A 14539-nucleotide genomic window follows, 5' to 3' on the forward strand; every position below is an offset into this window, starting at 1 on the left:
GAGAGAGAGGTTATTCTGGTGTTGGTGTCCAGTGCTGCCATATAGCATGCTTCATTTCTGTATATGTAAGTGGATTGCTCTGAAGAAAACAAGTTTGAGTTACATTGTTAAAGTTCCTGTTTGTGTGATATATACAGCTCAGTGCTTCCACCATGCAATGAGATGTTGTGTTTATTATCAATATTTATTTCATCAGTCATATGGAGAAGGGATGTCATGTATAGTTGCACCAAAATGGCTCATTTACATCTCTGACTTCAAAATGTGTCACAGACATTGTAATGCAACTGTCAGGATTTACCACTTAAATACCCTTCCTAATCAGAAATAATGACTGTGAGCATAACAGAGCTCTTTCCCCACCCCAGTGCTGTGTGCAGCATTACAACAAAATTTTTATAAGAACACAAACTAATAATAATAATTATTATTTTGTTTGTGTGATAACTGGAAGTTTGACATTCGTATCGTCAGTATTAGTATCCTACAGCTCTGCATTGGCATAAATAAAAATATGACATAATAATAATAAGCATCATGCACGCATTCATACAAACTGCATTAATGATCACGCACAAAATAACTATGAAATTTATATAAATTTTTACTCTGTTACATGTCTGTAATGAAACCTTTACAAATACTGTCAGAAAGATTTTGTGAAACAAAATAAAATTAATTTTAGTGCCAAATCAAATTTGTCTTCCGATTACAAAGTAATGACTACTATTGCTTTATCATGATAGGTTTTTATATGATTTATAATTACAGGTTAATTGAGTAAATTTTTTCTAATTTAAGTTCAAAAGGAGTCATTGACAAACTGCTTTATACTTCTGGAGAGGAATTCCTACTTACGCAAGACACCATCATAATTTTTTTTTTAAATCTGAATATGTGTGTTATCTTCAGTGGCTTTATTTGTTAATATCCTTCTGCAAAATTGTTACACGTTAAGCTTTAAAAAACTTTTGATACAAACTATTTACATTTGTATAATGACCGATTACTGTCAAATAGTTTTTACGTTGGATTGTACACAGTTCAGATTTGAGATGTGTCACTGAGTTGTGACGTTCTATGTTGTTTACTTTTTAAAAAATTTGTAACGTTTCTGGTTTTATAGTATGTTTGGAAATAAATTGAATGGATCCATTTAAGTACAAACCGTAATGAAGCTTTTGGATATTTACTCTAGTAGCTTTAGGTGTATTATGCAGTTAAGCTTGTCATCTGTGAACAGCAAAGTATTATTTATTTTTTCAGTTTATTATGCATTTTTGATTAAGAATCACTATGTATCACGTGTTTAACATTTTACAGTTTTTGATTTTGTGATGTTTTTACTTTGTTTGTGTCAATGTAACACAAATATTTCTTTCTCTTTTGTCATTATACATTCATTTCTATTATTTTTTGCCATGCACAGAGTTTTTGCCTCCATTACATGTTGTTGTGGCTGGCAGTAGGGTGTGAGTTAATGAGCATTTCGCTCTCATTTAAGTACATGTCCAAAAGAGGCAGCCTTCAGAAATTGTGAAACGAACCCTGTCACCTGGGACCGTGTGCCACAAAGAGCGCAGATTCACCATGAGATGTGGAAATTCATAGGCATCTATTGTGCTGAATGAGGCCTAAGCACTAGAGTGTGTGAGAGAGACAGACGAGAACCTACATCATAGGGAAAGCTGTAGAAGCTGTTTGTGGCCACGGAGATGTAGCAGTGTTAAATATGGCAGACCTAAGATTGGCCATAAAGGGAAACATTTATTTAAACTATTTAATTCTGTAGTAATTCAGGGAATGAAGCCACAGTAATTTTAATCTACCATCCTTCATAAATTTTCTTGGTGATTCCAATAAAACTCGGATATTGATCATATCTATAATAGTTTAGGATTTACTGTTAAAGTTAAATTAACAAGTTTTGTAACAAACAAAGACCTGAATGCTAAAATCTGAACGTTTTGGTCAAGCTTAATGATCAACATTTCCTATTTAAGTGCATCATTAAAATGACAAATACTGTAAATATCAACTCTGTAACTTTATTTGTTTAAAAGATGTAGTAAATTTAAATTATCAGCATTTTCAGTTAAGCATCAGATCATCATTTCCTTCACATGAAACCCATTGAACAATGAGAGCATGACACCTTATTGAATCATTAGTTAATAGAATATTATAGGTAATAGAATATTATTATCACTGTTGTTATATGTTATATTAGCTTTGTTCCCTCCCCCCATAAACCATGGACCTTGCCGTTGGTGGGGAGGCTTGCGTGCCTCAGCGATACAGATAGCCGTACCGTAGGTGCAACCACAATGGAGGGGTATCTGTTGAGAGGCCAGACAAACGTGTGGTTTCTGAAGAGGGGCAGCAGCCTTTTCAGTAGTTGCAATGGCAACAGCCTGGATGATTGACTGATCTGGCCTTGTAACATTAACCAAAACGGCCTTGCTGTGCTGGTACTGTGAGTGGCTGAAAGCAAGGGGAAACTACGGCCATAATTTTTTCCGAGGGCATGCAGCTTTACTGTATGTTTAAATGATTATGGCGTCCTCTTGGGTAAAATATTCCGGAGGTAAAATAGTCTCCCATTCGGATCTATGGGTGGGGACTACTCAAGAGGATGTCGTGATCAGGAGAAAGAAAACTGGCGTTCTACGAATCGGAGCGTGGAATGTCAGATCCCTTAAGCGGGCAGGTAGGTTAGAAAATTTAAAAAGGGAAATGGATAGGTTAAAGTTAGATATAGTGGGAATTAGTGAAGTTCGGTGGCAGGAGGAACAAGACTTCTGGTCAGGTGACTACAGGGTTATAAACACAAAATCAAATAGTGGTTAATGCAGGAGTAGGTTTAATAATGAATGGGAAAATAGGAATGCGGATAAGCTACTACAAACAGCATAGTGAACGCTTTATTGTGGCCAAGATAGATACGAAGCCCACACCTACTACAGTAGTACAAGTTTATATGCCAACTAGCTCTGCAGATGATGAAGAAATTGAAGAAATGTATGATCAAATAAAAGAAATTATTCAGATAGTGAAGGGTGATGAAAATTTAATAGTCATGGGTGACTGGAATTCAGTAGTAGGAAAAGGGAGAGAAGGAAACATAGTAGGTGAACATGGACTGGGGCAAAGAAATGAAAGAGGAAGCCGCCTGGTAGAATTTTGCACAGAGCGCAACTTAATCATAGGTAACACTTGGTTCAAGAATCATAAAAGAACGCTGTATACATGGAAGAAGCCTGGAGATACTAAAAGGTATCAGATAGATTATATAATGGTAAGACAGAGATTTAGGAACCAGATTCTAAATTGTAAGACATTTCCAGGGGCAGATGTGGACTCTGACCACAATCTATTGGTTATGACCTGTAGATTAAAACTGAAGAAACTGCAAAAAGGTGGGAATTTAAGGAGATGGGACATGGATAAACTAAAAGAACCAGAGGTTGTACAAAGTTTCAGGGAGAGCATAAGGGAGCAATTGGCAGGAATGGGGGAAAGAAATACAGTAGAAGAAGAATGGGTAGCTTTGAGGGATGAAGTAGTGAAGGCAGCAGAGGATCAAGTAGGTAAAAAGACGAGGGCTAGTAGAAATCCTTGGGTAACAGAAGAAATATTGAATTTAATTGATGAAAGGAGAAAACATAAAAATGCAGTAAGTGTACCAGGCAAAAAGGAATACAGACATCTCAAAAATGAGATCGACAGGAAGTGCAAAATGGCCAAGCAGGGATGGCTAGAGGACAAATGTAAGGACGTAGAGGCTTATCTCACTAGGGGTAAGATAGATACTGCCTACAGGAAAATTAAAGAGACCTTTGGAGATAAGAGAACCACTTGTATGAACATCAAGAGCTCAGATGGAAACCCAGTTCTAAGCAAAGAGGGGAAAGCCTAAAGGGGAAAGCAGTATATAGAGGGTCTATACAAGGGCGATGTACTTGAGGACAATATTATGGAAATGGAAGAGGAATCAGATGAAGACGAAATGGGAGATACGATACTGCGTGTAGAGTTTGACAGAGCACTGAAAGACCTGAGTCGAAACAAGGCCCCCGGAGTAGACAACATTCCATTGGAACTACTGACGGCCTTGGGAGAGCCATTCCTGACAAAACGCTACCATCTGGTGAGCAAGATGTATGAGACAGGCGAAATACCCTCAGACTTCAAGAAGAATATAATAATTCCAATCCCAAAGAAAGCAGGTGTTGACAGATGTGAAAATTACCGAACTGTCAGTTTAATAAGTCACAGCTGCAAAATACTAACGTGAATTCTTTACAGATGAATGGAAAAACTAGTAGAAGCTGACCTCGGGGAAGATCAGTTTGGATTCCGTAGAAATGTTGGAACACGTGAGGCAATACTGACCCTACAACTTATCTTAGAAGCTAGATTAAGGAAGGGCTAACCTATGTTTCTAGCATTTGTAGACTTAGAGAAAGCTTTAGACAATGTTGACTGGAATAGTCTCTTTCAAATTCTGAAGGTGGCAGGGGTAAAATATAGGGAGCGAAAGGCTATTTACAATTTGTACACAAGCCAGATGGCAGTTATAAGAGTCGAGGTACATGAAAGGGAAGCAGTGGTTGGGAAGGGAGTGAGACAGGGTTGTAGCCTCTCCCTGATCAATCTGTATATTGAGCAAGCAGTAAAGAAAACAAAAGAAAAATTTGGAGTAGGTATTAAAATCCATGGATAAGAAATAAAAATTTTGAGGTTCGCCGATGACATCGTAATTCTGCCAGAAACAGCAAAGGACTTGGAAGAGCAGTTGAACGGAATGGATAGTGTCTTGAAAGGAGGATATAAGATGAACATCAATAAGAGCAAAACGAGGATAATGGAATGTAGTCGAATTAAGTCTGGTGATGCTTAGGGAATTAGATTAGGAAATGAGACACTTAAAGTAGTAACGGAGGTTTGCTATTTGGGGAGCAAAATAACTGATGATGGTCGAAGTAGAGAGGATATAAAATGTAGACTGGCAATGGCTAGGAAAGCGTTTCTGAAGAAGAGAAATTTGTTAACATCGAGTATAGATTTAAGTGTCAGGAAGTCATTTCTGAAAGTATTTGTGTGGAGTGTAACCATGTATGGAAGTGAAACATGGATGATAAATAGTTTGGACAAGAAGAGAATAGAAGTTTCCGAAATGTGGTGCTACAGAAGAATGCTGAAGATTAGATGTGGAGATCACATAACTAATGAGGAAGTATTGAATCGAATTGGGGAGAAGAGAAGTTTGTGGCACAACTTGACCAGAAGAAGGGATCGGTTGGTAGGACGTGTTCTGAGGCATCAAAGGATCACCAATTTAGTATTGGAGGGCAGCGTAGAGGGTAAAAATCGTAGAGGGAGACCAAGAGATAACTACACTATGCAGATTCAGAAGTATGTGGGTTGCAGTGGGTTCTGGGAGATGAAGAAGCTTGCACAGGATAGAGTAGCATGGAGAGCTGCATCAAACCAGTCTCAGGACTGAAGACCACAACAACAACAGCTTTGTTCATGTCATACAATTTTGCAAACTTGCCATCAGATAGACAATTTAACCACACGGTCACAAGTGGTTATTTAGGGTGTGTAATGCGACATGTGCGGTTTAACTCCTAGGTAATTTTGAGCCACACATTTCGATGAAGAGGAACTACATGTGAGCCTGAACATCTTTGGAATGTTAGCCCACAAGGTTGAGAAGGGAATTTAATTTTAGAGGCTGATCATTGCACTTTTGGTGTGGGTGATATTCATATAATTCTTCTGTTGTGACAAAGAGGATTTTATTGCACAGTGATGTGCATTCTTTTAGTAATTTCTTTCCTTTGACTATTGATTTTTGGTTGTGATAGTTTTCTCCCATTGTTAATTTTTGGTATAGGCTGTAACTAGTTTTAAGGACTTTTAAGGATGTTTCTATGTTGAGTGGGTGAAGATTTTGTGCTGTTAGGTGATCTGCAAATGATGAGTGTGATGTATTGCTTTTCAGTGCTCTGAGATGTTCTGTATAAGTGGTTCTAACATTCCTACTAGTTTGACCCACGCATACAGAATGACAGCAATTGTAAGTTAGTTGACATAAATCAGATTGTATTTTCTTGTTGGTGGTATTTCCAAGTCTGTTATGCATTGTGTTGTTAGTTCTGTGTACTATGTTGGAGACTTTGTCCCACCCTGTGTAATCAAATGCATACATACACTTTATTTCCAAATTTACTATAAAACTAGAAAATTTTGACACATCATAAATAAACAACATGGAATGCCTCAGCTCAGTTAGACATCTCAACTCTGTACTGCATGCAAACCAGTGTAAAAAAATATTTGACAATAATCTCCCATTTTACAAATGCAAACATTTTTTACCAAAAGATTCTTTGAAGGTTAACATATAACAGTTTTGCAGAAGTGTATTAACAAATAAACCCACTGAAGGTGCACAAAAAGAGCTGAAATATGTCAGGGTAGAAACAAAGCTACAAAGATGTCTTGCATACAGTGGAATTCCTCTCCAATTTCCTTAGTATACACAGAAATAAGAACTGCAACATTCACAAGATGATTATTTGCTCCTTACAGAAACTGTTGTTTAACTTAAGTGAAGTGTCTTTATATTGAATTTATGTTAAATAATCTGTAGTGCTAAACCTCTTCTTGCAACATTCAGTATATTGCCACCACACATAATGTAAACACAATGCGTTCCTCCAAACTTAACAAGCTGATGCAGCTTTGGCATACCCATTGCAGTTTTCATAGGCACATTAACAAAAATATTCAAACTGACCATCAACAATGTAGGCAAAGATAGATTGATACTTCACATAAAGAAGACATGTTAAGTTGCAGATAGGCATAATTAAAAGACACTTATGCAAAACTTTCAGCCAAGCCTTCATCAGCAAAGAGAAACAGAGGAACACACACCAGTCATACACACATGCAAGCACACCTCACACATTCATGATCACTAACTCCTGCAGCTCAGGCCAGAATGAAACTATCACATGGGTTGGCAGCAGCAATCTTTAGGAGTCAGAGGTGGAGAAGGGGGAGGGAGAGTAGTGTACTTGTGGAGGGACAGAGGAACACTGTCTGGCAGAGTGTGCAGGGACTAGAAGGCCAATTGGTGCAGCATCAGGATCAAGGAGGAGAGGAAAAAGGAAGGAAAAAAGGAGAGTAGAGGAGAAAGATGGATGGGTGCATTGGCAGGTAGCAGCAATCAAAGAGCCTGGGATAGTGTGGTCTACTTTGCTCATATCCACAGCTTGACAGTGGCAGTTCATTAGCTGTGCAATTGTTGCATTAGAGCTGGTATGACACGGCTACTTTAATAGGAGGCCTGACCTGTGATGGGGTAGCATAAATCAGTGACAGGACTGAAATACAAAGTGCTGGGTGGATGTACTGGGAGGTAGATCTTGCACCTATATCTTCCACAGGGATATGATCCTTGTGGTAACGAATTGGTGTTGGGAGTGGCATAGGGATGGACTAAGATGATGTGGAGTTTGGGTGGGCAACAGAAAGGCACTTTAAGAGGTGTGGAAATGATCTTGGGTAGGATGTCCCTCATTTCAGGGCATGATGATAGATAATCATATCTTGCCAAAGGATGTAGTTCAGTTATTCCAGTCCAGAGCATACTGGGTGATGAAGAGGGCACTCCTTTATGGCCAGTTCTTGTTTATGGTGGCAGGATTGGGGATATGAGGTGAAATGGGACAGGAGAGCTGTTTACAGACTATTTCTGGGAGTTAGTGCCTGTCTGTAAAGGGCTTGGTGAGACGTTCAGTATACGGTGCAAGGGAGCTCCCATCGCTGCAGATATGCCATCCCTGGGTGGACAGGCTGCAGGGGAGTGATTTTTTGGTGTGGAAGGTATTACAGCTGTTGTAATCCAGGTAGTGTTGGTGGTTGGCAGGCTTAATGTGGACAGAGGTGTGGATCAAACCATCGAAGAGGAGTAGCCCAATGTCCATGCAGGTGCCACACCAGATAGAGTAGGACCAAGTGAGGTGGTTGGGAGACAAGGTGTTGAAGTTGTGAAGGAATTAAGAAGGATGTCTTGGCCCTGAGTCCAGGTCATGAGCTATCATAATGAACCTGAACCACGTGAGGGGTTTGGAGTTTTAGGAAGCTAGAGATGTTTCCTCTAAGTGGCCCAAGGTGAGGTTGGCAAAGGAAGGTGCCATGCAGGTGCTCATGGCTGTGCCACGAATTTGTTTGTATACCTTACCTTCAAAGTTGGGATAGTTATGGGTTAGGATGTAGTTGGTTAGGTGTATGGGAAATGAAGTGCTTGGCTTGGGGTCTTCGGGGCATTGGTAGAGCTGGTGTACAGTTGTGGCAAGGCCATGGGAGTGATGGATGTTGATGTGTAGGAAGATTGCATCAACAATGATGAGTATATATCTAAGAGGTAAAGGGGTGTAGGTGATGGAGCGTCGGCAAAGGAAGTGGTTGGTATCTTTGATACAGGAGGCTAGATTATGGGTAATTGGATGGAGGTGATGCTCATCGAGGGCCAAAATCCTTTCTGTCTGATCACAATAACCAGCCACAATGGGGCATCCAGGATTGATGAGTTTGTGGATTTTGGGGAACATGTAAAAGGTGCGTGTGGAGGGTGTCATAGGGGTGAGGTGAAAAACATATTCAGGGATTGGAGGTTGTGTTGGACTTTTGGGATTGGATCACCCTGGCAAAGGAGGAATCAGATAATTGACAGAGGCCTTCGCCAGGTAGTCACTGCAATTCATAACAGCAGTGGTGGAACCTTTGTCTGCAGGTAGGATGATTGAGTCAGGACTTGATTGATGTTGTGTATGGTTATTCTTTCTTGTGCTTAAAGTTTGCTATTATGAGGAAGGGACATGCAGAAGGATGGTGAGGTTAAGTTGGAGGTAAGTAATTCCTAGAAGGTGACCAGTGGGTGGTTAGGTGGGAGGAGGCTTAGGATCATGGTTGGAAGGTTGTATGAACTGGAAGAGGCAGGGTTCAGTGTTGGAGTTAGGTTGGGTTTGGTTGGAGGCCTCAGCAGCAAAGAAGTGCTTCCATTGCATGGATCAGAAGATGGTTAAATTTGGATGTAGGACTACAGGTGATGCTTTTTGATAGAACTGAAAGTGGAGCTGATGGTTTTGATGGCAAGGTTAACAACAGTGTTACTGTAATGTTTTGGCTCTGTATTTGGTGGAATATTGGTAGGGAGTTTGGGGGATGTGGCAAGTTGAAAAAGTCAGCTAGGCAATCTTTAGCTGCTATGAAGGATGGATGAGAGGATCACTGTGGGTAGAATAGAGGTTGGATAGTGATGTCCCGAGGTGGCCGTAGGATCTTAGCAGATTCCATAACTTATGGAAGTGGTGTCCGGAATGCTCCTCCAAGTTCTGGAGAGCAGAGGACTCAGTTTCAGAGATGTGATGTATGGATCAATGATTGCACATTAGTAGTATTTTGTGGAGGGAGCAGAGGTGATACTGGAATGCCTGTATTATGGAGGTGTATTTTGGCAGTATCAGGTTCATGAGTACCAGGGTCTGGTAGAATCTGAATTGGTGAAGGTCAATGTGAAAGGAGGGGTGGGATCCAGAGAAAGAAATTCTTATGGTTAGGCATTTGGGGTTATACCATGGTTTAGGCAGCATTTGAGAAATAAGATGTGGGATTGGGTTTTATCCAGGGAAAGAGATACTTTTCTGAACTTGTGCTGAAAGATGGAGCAGGAGTCTATTGGGGCTGCAATGGTGTAAAGAAAATAGGAATTACATGGAAATAGCCAAAACTGGTATTGATGATTGTTAGAGGATCTGGAAACAAGAAAAGATGTGCAAAAATGTGCAAAAGATATGTAAAGACAGAAACACGCTTAGATCTGCAAAAATATGCACAGATACATGAAAATACACAAAAATGTGTGAAAGTGCGTCAAACCATGCACAAATGCAATAAACACGTACAGAAATGTGGGAGAAAAGGAACAGATGAGCTATGTGTGTTGCGATAAAGGAAGAGGAGAGGAGGGGGAATGGATTAGGTCAATGATCACAAGCTTGAATGGCATGGAAGATGCGAAAAAAGATGGTAAAGACTACCCCCTCCCTCCCCCCACCTCATTACACACTGGTCACCTTCAGGGAATTTCTTACCACCAACTAAACATGACCATACTTCCCAATGTATCTTCCTCAGAATGCCAACTTTTCAGAAGAATAAAGGATAGCTATACACAACCTGAAAAGAAATCCTGACGTAATCATCCTACCAGCAGACAAAGCTTCCATCGCTGTTGTTAAGTGACTACCAGGCAGAAGGCCTCTGCCAATCCTCCACCTATAAAATCTACCAGGGTGGTCCCGTCACAGAAGGCCAACATAACCTCTGATCCCTACTTAAAGCCTTAGGCCCTTCCCAGAACCTCTCCTCTGAATCCATTCCCCACCTCATCCCTATGCCATCCCAAATGCCCACATTTTATATCTTCCCCAAAACCCCAAAATCCACAAACCCAACAATCCTGGATGCCCCGTTGTGGCTCTTTATGTGATCACAATGAAAGAATTTCAGCCCTCATTGACCAACTTATTCAACCAATTCTCCATAATCTAGCCTCCCACATGTTTCTTCATGTCCACTGTATCTTGTTTTTTATACCAAGAATGACCAATACAAACATTATGTTTCAGAACCTTTATTCTATATCACGTCATAATTATTATGTTCCTTTGACAAAACTCAAAAATACTGACATGCTTACAATGCTGATGTACGTCTTACTTAAGCAATTACATGCTTCTTGCTCAACATCTCATAAGACACTGCCGTCCAATGCCAACATGGCTGCCCCTTTGTATATAAATCTGAACAATCCTCGGTATTGTTATAAAGATTTTTTTTAAATAAAATTACAATTAAAACTGTTGCCTTAAAATTAATGACATATTTCAACAGTTTCACTAGCTCTTATAGAGCAAATACATATATCAATGTTCAAGCATTTAACATTTTTGGGATTGTGTAAATACTCAATATATGAAATATTAACAATACTTTTACTATTTTTATAAAATGCAAAAGATCATGTTTCGGAAAATGTTCCTACCAATGTGTATGTTTCCAAGTCTCCCATTGAATGTGGCAAAATAGGTCTTTTATTTATTATTGACAATACACCTAAAGAACTGTGTATGATTACATGCCACTTATAACATTTTCCCTAATTTCATTTTAATTTTCTAATCAGTTTTGATTCTCTTGACTGGTTTTTTGTTTAAATACCACATACTTTAATTTAGGTACTGGTTTAACACAAATACATCTCAGTTTCAAAGAAAATACTTTGACCAATGTACTCAATCATTTGTTCCAGATTTCATCTAATTATGTTAATCCTAAATATTCGTACCAATTAAAGGACGTATGTACTTGAATACAATTATAATTTAGTAACTAGTTTCATTGTAACAATTTTATAAGTATAGGTTTACCTATTTCACTATCTTTTGTTTACATCAGTGATTCCTGTTTATTTCAAATTGGATCAAAAAATATGTGTTTTAAATGAGTTTCAATGGACTGTTATGTCTCAACATCACCCAAAAGGATTTGTGCAACTAAAAGTTGAACAAAACCTTTTCAGGCAGATCCACAGAACAGTACTCATTTTACAATCAATTAGATGGGTTAGCAATTTACATATGGTATGAGATAAGATTTCTGCTTAATCTCCAAAATCAAGTGAACACATACATCACAATGAAATTTAAAATATGTTTTCAATTAAATATGTAAGATTATCATAAATAATTTTGTATCAGTTCCAACTGGATCAGAAAGAATATTAATAGTACAAAGAAAGAACAAGTTAATTCACAGGATAGTCTATATCTTGTATTTCAAGCATGAATATGAGGTAAATCTATTTAAATCAAACAAATTATCTACTGGAAGTTAGCTGAATTGCTCTTGTTTCTGAATAATTATGTCAGTCATTAGAGTCTCCAGGTTCTCCTGAGTGCAATGGAGACGTAACTCTTTCTCAATACTGTCAATACATTGTGGAACAAGCATTAGTATCGGGTACTACAATACTCAAAATCCATATTAGATTGAAGGAGTGTGAGGCAGCCAAATCACCTCAAGGATTTTTTAGTGTCAAAGAGCCACAAGAAAGCAGTGTTAAGATAAGTAATAATTTATTTAACTGTGTGTCTAATAATCAGTTTTCAGTCCTATATCCGAATGTACAAGGTTTATGTAATAAGTTGGGTGAAATTGAAGTTTTGTTAAGTGACAGTTTTAACCAAGTATCTGTTGTATGTATCAGTGAACACTGGTTACAAATCTCTCAAATATGTACAGCAGCCCTTCCCAAATTTAAAATCATAAGCAGTTTTTGCAGAAAAAAGTACAGATGTGGAGGTGTTTTTATTTATGTTAGAGACAATCTTAATTCTAAAGAAGTAAAGTTAAACAAAGTAAAGTGTATAGAAAAAGAATTTGAATACTGTATCTGTGAACTGACTGACTGAGGTTTGGTAATTGTCTGTATATATAGGTCATCTTCTTATTCCTTTATTTTTCTTAAATCTTGAGGATCTAATGAATGAATTGAGACTTAGGTCAAAATCAACGGTTGTATTGGGTGATTTCAACATCAATTTTAGAAGTAATAGTAATGCACACAAGGATCAATTGCTAAATCTCGCCATCTTATATAATTTAGAAGCTACACTAACTGATATCAGCAGGTATGGAGATCTGCGTGAGACAAAATTGATCAGGTGTTTATTAACAAAGAGACCTGTAGGTATGAGGCTGAAGTAATAGATACTGGTTTCTCTGACCACATGGCAATAAAGCACTTATTAAAAATATGGTTAGGAAAAAACATGACAGTGGAAACTATATAGAAACAAGATATATTAATGAAAGTAGCCTTTGGAATTTTCATAGCATGTTGCATAGTGTTGAATGGAACAGAGGCCCAAACAAAACTGTAGACTCTAAATATGAGTCATTTCTCTCTGATTATAAATACTGTTTTGATGTCACTTTTTCCCTCAAAAAAGTAAAAATCTCTCTCAAATCTAAATCATGGTTAACTGCAGGAATTAAGAAATCTGCAGGTACTCTTAGAAATCTGAGTTGGCATTCAAAGCGTAATGCAGCTTTAAACAGTATCTTAGATGCTACAGAAAAGTTATTCATGCAGCAAAAAAACTGAACAATGATTTAATTATCAGAAAAGGCAGCAATAAAACCAAATCAGTTTGGAAAGTCATAAACCATAACATTGGTAAATCCAAAGTGACAAACCATAATCTTATCATAAAAAAGGGAGGAAAAGTTGTTGAAGACTCTCAATGTATTGCCAGTTGTTCAATGACTACTACATTAACAGTACTCAAAATCTTATCAAGAACCTGGGGAACTCAAAACATAGTAAGTCAAAAGTTCCAGCAAATGAAAAGACAATGTTTTTGTACCCAGTTATGCATTCAGAAGAAATAAATGCAATTAATAAGCTGAAAAATAAAATGTCCTGTGGATGTGATGGTATTTTCCCTACCCTCTGTCTCCTACCCTTGTAACTGCCCATGGTGTAAGACCTGTCCCATGCACCCTCCCGCCACCACCTACTCCAGTCCTCTAACCCGAAAGTTGTACATGATCAAAGGCAGAGCCACGTGTGAAAGCACCCACGTGATTTACCAACTGACATGCCTACACTGTGACGCGTTCTATGTGGAAATGACCAGCAACAAACTGTCCATTCGAAATTAACGGACACAGGCAGACGATGTTTGTTGGTAATGAGGATCACCCTGTGGCTAAACATGGCTTGGTGCACGGCCAGCACATCTTGGCACTGTGTTACACTGCCCGGGTTATCTGAATACTTCCCACTGACACCAACCTATCAGAACTCTGTAGATGGGAACTTGCCCTTCAGTATATCCTCTCTTCCCGTTACCCACCTGGCATAAACCTCCACTAATTTCAAGTTGCTGCCCCTTGTACATCACTTGTCATTCAACAACATCTTTGCCTCTGTACTTCTGCCTCGACTGACATCTCTGCCTAAACTCATTACCTTTACAATGCCTGCTTCTGTCTGTATATGTGCGGATGGATGTGTGTGTGTGTGCGAGTATATACATGTCTCTTTTTCCCCCTAAGGTAAGTTTTTCCACTCCAGAGATTGGAATGACTCCTTACCCTCTCCCTTAATACCCACTTCCTTTCTTCCTTTCGTCTTTCCCTCTCCTTCCCTCTTTCCTGATGAAGCAACCTTGGGTTGCAAAAGCTTGAAATTTGTAACCATTGATGCCACTTCCTTACACACAAATATTCCACACGTCCAGGGCCTTGCTGCGATGGAGCACTTCCTTTCACGTCAATCACCTGCCACCCTACCTAAACCCTCTTTCCTCATTACCTTAGCCAGCTTCATCCTGACCCACAACTACTTCACTTTCGAAGGCCAGACATACCAACAATCAAAGGGAAC

General features: G+C 38.8%; 2 protein-coding genes across 4 annotated transcripts in view; both read left to right on the top strand.

Moving 5' to 3' along the window:
* LOC126284419 (serine/threonine-protein phosphatase 6 regulatory ankyrin repeat subunit C-like) overlaps positions 1–14539 on the top strand; it is a 591030-nt gene that overhangs the window by 235005 nt on the left and 341486 nt on the right. The window lies entirely within an intron of this gene.
* The window catches only part of LOC126284427 (serine/threonine-protein phosphatase 6 regulatory ankyrin repeat subunit B-like), a 254964-nt gene that overhangs the window by 232864 nt on the left and 7561 nt on the right, over positions 1–14539 (top strand). The gene's annotated exons all lie outside the window — the stretch shown is intronic.

This window comes from Schistocerca gregaria, chromosome 1, assembly GCF_023897955.1.
Source record: "Schistocerca gregaria isolate iqSchGreg1 chromosome 1, iqSchGreg1.2, whole genome shotgun sequence".
NCBI lineage: Eukaryota > Metazoa > Arthropoda > Insecta > Orthoptera > Acrididae > Schistocerca > Schistocerca gregaria.